This window comes from Petaurus breviceps, unplaced genomic scaffold, assembly GCF_028583685.1.
Source record: "Petaurus breviceps papuanus isolate PSGF00001 unplaced genomic scaffold, PetGlider_PUasm1.0 90603, whole genome shotgun sequence".
NCBI lineage: Eukaryota > Metazoa > Chordata > Mammalia > Diprotodontia > Petauridae > Petaurus > Petaurus breviceps.
This window is the reverse complement of record NW_027187284.1, coordinates 7,130,412-7,138,980: the sequence shown is the minus strand read 5'-3', so window position 1 is coordinate 7,138,980 and position 8,569 is coordinate 7,130,412.

Genomic DNA, 8,569 nt, shown 5'->3' with positions numbered 1-8,569 from the left:
TTATATTTAAAGAAACTGAGGCAGACAGAGATTAAATGATTGCCCAGGGTCACACAGCAAATTTCTAAGGCTGTATTTGAACTCAGGTCTTCTTGGTTCCAGGACTAGTGTTCTATCCATTGCTCCACCTTGATGTTTCTAAGAGAATGACAGCATGTACCGTGTTTCCCCGATAATAAGACCTATCCCGAAAATAAGCCCTCCACTTACTGTGTAAGATGCCTCTAAAATAAGCCCTCCCCCGAAAATAAGCCCTATTGAGATTGCTACTGTAGTGAAGGTGATACCCTGCGCTACATGCTACATTACGGTACCCTCTGTATGCACCGCCTCCCCCCCCCCCCGTGAAATGCATGCCGCGCTCCGAGCTGCATCCAATCAGAGCTGCAGCAGTGAGTGCGTCATCCTGTTCTTCCCCAGTGATTTGCTTATTGAATAAAGGTACATTTTTTTGTTCACATTTACCTGTTTATTAAAATTGCTGTCAATGTTCATTAAAATAAGCCCTCCCCTGAAAATAAGCCCTCTGGTGTTTTTCTGTCCAAAAAAATAATAAGACAGTGTCTTATTATCGGGGAAACATGGTATATATGTGTGTGTGTGTGTGTGTGTGTATATATATGTAAAATTCTATAAAAGAAAGATGATATCTCCTTGTATTCCTCACAGAGAAGTTGTGAACACATAAAAAGATAACGGATATTAAAACAATTCACAAATTGTCAATTGCAACATAAATAAGTAAGGTTAGGTAACTCTGTTCCTTTGTATAATTATAGGTTATACCTGTATAGAGGCAGTAATGTAAAGACGAGTCACCAGTCATAAGAGAAACCAGAGGAAGAGATCTGGGTAGATGAGAGTGAACTTATCACCACTACTGAACAAATATCTCAAAAACATGTTCTGCTAATTGTAGGTTAGTAGTAGAATTCAAATAGCAGTTTTCATTGGAGACAACTGCTTCATTTAAAAGAAATCTTAGCATCTCAACTTAAAAACTTAAAAAATACTTTGTCTGTGTGTACTTTTAATCAGTGTATGACTGTTAATTGATAATATATTCACCTAATATTAATATTCTTTTTTCCATTGATTTAATTTTATTTTCAGTTTCAGATTCTTTCCTTCCCCCTAAATTTTTTCTTCACTCAGTGAGAAGACAAGAAATAAAAAATCCATTACAAACATGAAGTCAAACAAGACAAATTTCCATAGTTACTAGGTCTTTTACAGTTAATTATCTTTGCAACTTTGTAGTTACTGTGTAAATTGTTCTTTTTTTCCTGCTCACTTCACTTTGCATCTGGTCATATAAATCTTCCCAGTTTTTCTGAAACCATCCCTTTCATCATTTTTTATAGCACAATAGTATTGCATCCCATTCATATACTATAACTTTTTTCCAGCCATTCCCTAATTGATAGATATCCCTTCAGTTTGCAATTCTTTGCCACCACAAAAAGATCTGCTATAAATATATTTATACATATGAGTCATTTTCCTTTTTCTTTGATCTCTTTATATTATGTTTTAGGATACAGACCTAGTAGCAATATTTCTGGGTCAAAGGTAAGCACAGCTTCAAGCTTCTGAGGCATAGCTCTAAATTGCTATCCAGAATGGTTGGGGTACTCCAGGAAGTGGTTCAACAGCAAGATATAAAAATATACAACTTTGAAAGACATAATTAAACTTATCAGTGCCACGAGTAAATATGACTTCAAAAGACTGGTCATAAAGAATGCTACCCACCTCCTAACAGAGTGGTGATGGAGTCAGGATGAAGAATGAAACAAGTACTTTTATGAACGTGGTAAACGCGGGAATTTGTTTTACATAATTATGCATAATTGTTTCAAGATTTTTTTTCTTTTTCAATTGTAAGAGGGGAGAGAAAATATGTATTCATTGAAAAACATTTTAATTTTTAAAAAGCAACTATGATTTTTTTCTCATGGTGATGGGGGATGGCAATAGGTTATACAGTAACTGTGATCCTTATCAATGACCAGCATCCCTGCGATTCAGTCTGGAAAAAATTCAGTAGGTCCAAACAGTCTTGAAGTCAGGATTGTAAAAGTTTTTTTGTTATGCTTTACAGCTGTCAAGGGTTCTTAGGGAACCTGTAAGTTTATTGTTACCCTGTAGAGAGGGCAAGAGTTCTTAGAGAACGTGCAAACTTAAAGAAGACATAGGCATGGTTTTTAAGGAGTCTAGGCAATAAATCAGATGTCAATTATGCTAACTAGGTGAGTAAGGGTGGGGTTAGGGAGGAGTTAAGGAGTGGTCAGTGCTTAAAGGAACATGCACTTTTAATGTCAACTGTGCAGGTGTATTGCCCATAATTCACTGGGATATAGCCCGGGGGGGGGGGGCGGCTACCTGGAGGTGTGGTTTTAGGCCTGAAACTTCACTAAGTCAGCTATCGGTCAAGGACTGACTAAAAAGTGCCTAGACTGCCACCCATAAGTGTCATGTTTGACAAGATGGATGTTGGGAATCTAAGGCTAAGGGAGCCTCAGTATGTGTATAATTGGCTAAGGAGTTAACCTATAGATAGGGCATTGAAGGATTCATGGGGGCAGCTGCCCACTTTACTAAGGGGAGATAACATTTGCCTAAGCTAAAATGTTTATAGATGGTTTAGTGAAGTATTCATAGGTGTAGCTTGTTATTGTTCCAAGCAGAGATAAACAATTCATGAGTTGTTGCTGGGCAGAGTGCTGGCAGGGGGAAGGGGCAGAGTTAATGCTCTGAGGCTGGGGAGCAGGGGGAAGTGTGATTTTACAGACTGGTTTTACAAATTGATTTTACAAGCTGATGTTACAAACTGATATTACAGACATAGATCCCAAGCACCCCATCATTGGGAACTTTTTCTTCTGTACTTTTATGTAGGCCCTCTACAACACAATGGAAATTCTATTATTATTTAAATTCTTTTATTCTTTAAGCCAGATATATACTTTTAGTAGCATAAGGGAAGGGAGTAAGTATTTATAGAGTGCTGACTATGTGCAAGAAATGTGCTGAGCATTTTACAAATATTATGTCATCTATCTGTTGTCTGTCTGTCTATGGTGTTGTATAAGTAATATGCATATAGGGAACTCAGTGTAAAGCTCCCTTTGTCGGTGCAAATGGGTAACTGCTCTTCCACTGTACAGTTTTAGAAAGTTACCTGAGGCCCTGAGAAAGGCACCAAGAAATTGACTGACTTGCCCAGGGCGCCACAGTAGAGATCTATAAGAGATAGCTCTTCCTAACTCAGAGACCAGAGTGCTATTCATTACACCACAAACTTTGAGAGCTGTTGTGACAAAACATCACTCTGTGGTCAGTCTGGTGACTCATCTATCAAAACTCATTTAGATAATCCGAATACAACAAATACACTGCTAATACCTGGTCCATAAGCAATGCCTTTCTATCCTAGTAGGGCTTGCCAGAGGGTGTACTCTGTTGACGTAGTATAATATCAGGGGCAGCTAGGTGGCACGGTGGATAGAGCACCAAACCTGGAATCAGAAGGACCTGAGTTCAAATCCAATCTCAGATATTTGGCACGTACTACCGTGTTTCCCCGATAATAAGACACTGTCTTATTAATATTTTTGGAAAGAAAAACACCAGAGGGCTTATTTTCAGGGGAGGGCTTATGTTGTCCTGCCTCAGCTCTCCTCCGTGGCACTGCTCTCAATGGCGCCAGCAAGCAAATCACTGGGGAAGAACAGGATGACGCGCTCACTGCTGCAGCTCTGATTGGATGCAGCTCGGAGCGCAGCGTGCATTTCACCCGGGGAGGGGGGACCGGTGCATACAGAGGGTACCGTAATGTAGTGTGTAGCGCAGGGTATCACCTTCACTACAGTAGCAATCTCAATAGGGCTTCTTTTCGGGGGAGGGCTTATTTTAGAGGAATCTTACACAGTAAGTGGAGGGCTTATTTTCGGGATAGGTCTTATTATCGGGAAACACGGTAGCTGTGTGACCTTGGGTAAGTCACTTAACTCCAATTCACTCACACACACACACAGAATCACAGAATTTCAGACTTAAACTGAGATTGACCTCTATACCACAAGGAGGCCCTGAAGTAAGATTTTAGTGGAGACAAATAGACATGAGCTCCAGAGCATATCTCTCCCAGCCTCCTATCCACTTGACTAGAGGATAGAGATTTAACAGGATATAAGAAGGAGGATGTAAAATCCCCATTAAAGGATCTCAGTCTACCTGCAAGCACAATATGCTAAGATTCGAGAGGTTTTGATTGAACTACTTCTCTCTTTTCCCACAGTCAGTAATTTCTTTCCCCCACTCCTCTGAAATTGGTGTCTGAAAACTGTATTTTATATTGTTGTTCGATTGTTCTTTTTAGTCGTTCCAGACTCTTCGTGACCCCATTTGGGGTTTTCTTTGCAAAGATACTGGAGTGGATTGTCATTTCCTTCTCCAGCTCATTTTTACAACAGATGATGAAATTGAGGAAAACAGTATCATATAGCTAGCTAGTGTGTGTCTGAAGCTAGATTTGAACTCATGAAAATGAGTCTTCCTGACTCTAGGCCCAAGGCATTCTATCCACTGCATCACCTATGTCCCCCTAATGATACTGATACACTAGCACAAATTAGTTTATCTTCTCAGTCGAGAGCTGAACCTTGAAGAAATGAGTAATAAGACAGTTAAACTTTAATATGTGAAAGGTCTCTAGACTTCTACTAACTTCTCAGAGATAACAGCTTGTCAAAGGAGGGTACAAGAAGGCAGAGAGATTAGCTAAAAGGTGGGAAAATTTTGGAGAGTATGTGGAAAAAAATGGGATACTAATTCATTGATGGAATTATAAAATGATCCAAACATTTTGGAGAGCAATCTGGAATTATGCTAAAAATTAAACTACTTATACCCTTTGACTCAGCAATACCACTACTTGGCCTATTTTCAAAGATGATTAAATGAAAAGGAAAATAACTTCCTTGTTCTAAAATGTTTATAGCAACTCTCTTTGTGGTATCAAAGAACTGGAAATTGCAGGAATGCTCATCATTTGGGGAATTGTATAAGATTGTGATGGAACACTATTGTGTTCTCAATGATTTTAGAAAGCCATGGAAAGACTTGCACAAAATCATGAGCAAAATGAGCAGAACCAAGAGAACATTGTATATAGTCAGCAATGTTGTTTTAAGAACAACTTTGAGTGAATAAATTGTTCTGTTTATTATAAATATCCAAATTAACTATAAAGCATAGATGATGAAACACTATCTGCATCCAGAAAAACAACTGATAAATAGAAGTATGTATAGAATAATTTTACAGACATACATATGTGTGTATGTATGCATATATATGTGTATGTGTCTAATGGTAGCATCTCTAGGCTAGGGTGTGGGGAGGGGAGAAAAAGAAGAAATTTACATGATAATTTTGTTGCATATTTGAAAGGAATAGCAAGCTGTGCAAAGAAAATTTGCTGTTTCATATACAATCACCTTTTTATTGTACTATTTTATGGAAATGCTTGTTTTATTTCATAAACTAAAAATAAAATAAAATAAATGGAGCCTCCAAATCAGAAAAAAATCTGACCTACTTGGTGGCTAGGTAATGTGATTGATGAAGTTCTGGACCCGCAGTCAGGAAGACTTGAGTTAAATCTAACCTCAGACACTTATTAGCTTTGTGCCCCTGGGTAATTAAGTCCTATAATCTCCAATTTCATCACCTGTAAAATGGAAATAACATAGCAACTATCTCACAAGATAGAGATAATGTTTATAAAGTTATTAGCTTGGTGCCTGGTGACACAGTGGGTGCTTGAATGCTTATTTCCTTCCTACCTACTTCATAATCTCAGCCCTAGTATCTGACCACACAAAAGTACAATTTTTGAATGAATGAAAAAGTATGTAAGTATTAATTATATGTCAGGTAAAACGGACTCTATCATAAATTCAGGCTCAGTTAACATTTTCCATATTTGCATATAACCAAAGGACAGAATCTTACCTAAGCTAACCTAGGTTAGCTCCATGTACCTTCACAGTAGGGCCATGGATGGGCAGGATTTGCCCATTCTCATCCAGTGTCCTCTTAGGAACCCTTTAAAGCAGAGTAGAATCAATAAGGATGCTGGCTTGACATACTCTCAGGCCTTCAGCTTCCTTTACTACTGACCCAGGCTTATTGGCCTGACTGGACTCTGATGCTCTCTGATTCTGTCATTCTAATCTCTAGGCAGTAGTCCTTTGCCTTGCTTCCAGACTTCCTGGTTGCTCCATCGCCATGAGGGTTCAATGGCTGTACATGCCTTATTTCCCACTTGCTCAAGTGTTGTCTCTCAGATTTCCCTGGGTTATTATGCTGCTAGTCTTGCTTGGATGAACTGATATCATACCCTCAAACCCATTCCCCAGGCAGGGTATACTGCCCTAATGTCCTAATTCTGGCAACTAGGTCAGAAAAACTCATTAAACTGTTTCTCAGATGTCCCTCCCCTCCACAGCTCTTCATCACTCTCTAGAGGTCACTGCCAGTACCACAGCATACACTTTGCTTGGCATGCAGGACACCAGAGGTAATAGTGATAATTGATCTTCATTGCAATATATTAGCCCCATCTTAAGACTTACAGGGTGAAACAAGTCATTTTAAGACTGATTATTTAAAATATAAAAAATTGAATTTTTAAAAACAAAAATAAAACAAAACAAGGTATTCTTTTGTTCATAAATTAAATACTCAAAATTTAGTATCATGCCAAATGCTCCTTCCAAACTGGGGATACCGAGGCTTGCACTCTTAGGTATTTAGAGTCACAAAAACTACTTCAAAGGAGGAAACCATTAGACTGGATAGAGTTTGAGGAAGTACACAATTGTTTTCAATGATCCCATGCCATCCAATACTGTATAAACCCATCTCTTCAATACCTATGTTCTCCCAATGAGTCTAAATGGTATTGAATTTTAGGATACCACAATATCAAAAGAATTAAAGTTAAAAACAATACAAAGACCAATGGAAGGGCACATGGTAGACAACAAGAGGGATGAAAAGCATCATCATTGCTAGACACATGCTAGCTGAGTGACTGGCTGGTCAGATCACATAATCTCTAAGCTTCTATTTCCTTTATAAAATGGAGATAATAATCGCACCTACCTGAAAGGGTTATTGTAGGTAGCAGTGAGACAGTGTGTGTAAAAAGCTTTGTAAAGCTTAGAGTACCATATAAACGCTATCTATTGTTATGATTGTTAATAAAATTATTATTATGTATCAACAGAAAAGGAGGTTGACAGTCACAAGAAGTAGAAATATCATATAGTTGAGGTGGAGTTAAGATGACGGAGTACAAACAGGACCTCTGTGGGGCTCTGGCTCCTACCACTTCCAATTCATGTAAAAGAGGGCTCTGAACAAACTTTGGAGCTACAGAACCCACAAAATGACACAGAGAAGCTAACATCCTGCTGAAGACAGCCCAGCAGGCCAGCAGGAATCGGCCAGTGCAGCGCTCTGGGAGCGAGCCCAGCCCCATGCAGCGGTTTTAGCCCCAGGGTAGGACAGACCAGCCTCCGGCTGGAGGGACTCCAGATCACCAGGAGCTGTGGTGGTACAGAATTATCAACACATAGATGCAAAGGACAAAGTGAGAGGTCAGTGCAGTATGGACTTTGGGACCCAATAGTTGGGAGTGCCTTGGCTTTTGCCCCTGGGGCAAGAAGCTGCTGAGGTGCCATGGCATAGCTGCCACCATGTGGCAGCTTCAGCTCCTGGCCTGCAGAGCGTAGGGGGACCAAGTGACCAGTCTGAGGGGTAATCGCTTTTGCTTTAACCTGATTGGATCTGGATTGCAGTCTAGGGTGTAGGTCCTGGGGTGTGTGACCATCTTGCCAGAGTGTGTGGAGGCATCAGAGAGTGCATCCATCTAATACATCCGGCAGCTGAGAAAACCCCAGCATTTGGAATGAAGCTCCTCTGTCTGGTGGCAGAATCCTACTGTGGCAAAAAGCCCAAAAGTCAAGTAACTGGATGGCAAAATGAGCAGGCAAAGGAAGCAAACCAGGCAAAGCAATCCAACATTAGACTCCTATTTTGGGGACAAAAAGGATAAAAGCATGGAACAGGAGGAAGAAAGTGAAGTCAGAACTCCTGCACCATAAGCTTCCAAGAAAAATATGAGCTGGTTACAGGCCATAGAGGACCTTAAGAAGCAGATAAGAGAAGTGGAGGAAAAATTGGGAAGAGAAATGAGAACAATGCAAGAAAATTATGAAAGGAGAGTCAATAGCCTGACTGAAGAAAACAGCACTTTAAAAAATAGACTAACTCAAATGGCAAAAGAGGTTCAAAAAGGCAATGAGGAGAAGAATGCCTTAAAAAGCCGAATTTGCCAGATGGAAAAAGAATCTCAAAAGCTCACTGAGGAGACTCATTCCTTCAGAATTAGATTGGAGCAAATGGAAGCTAGTGAATTTATGAGAATTCAAAATGCTGTTCAACAGATACAAACAAATGAAAGAGTAAAAGGCAATGTGAAATATCTCATTGG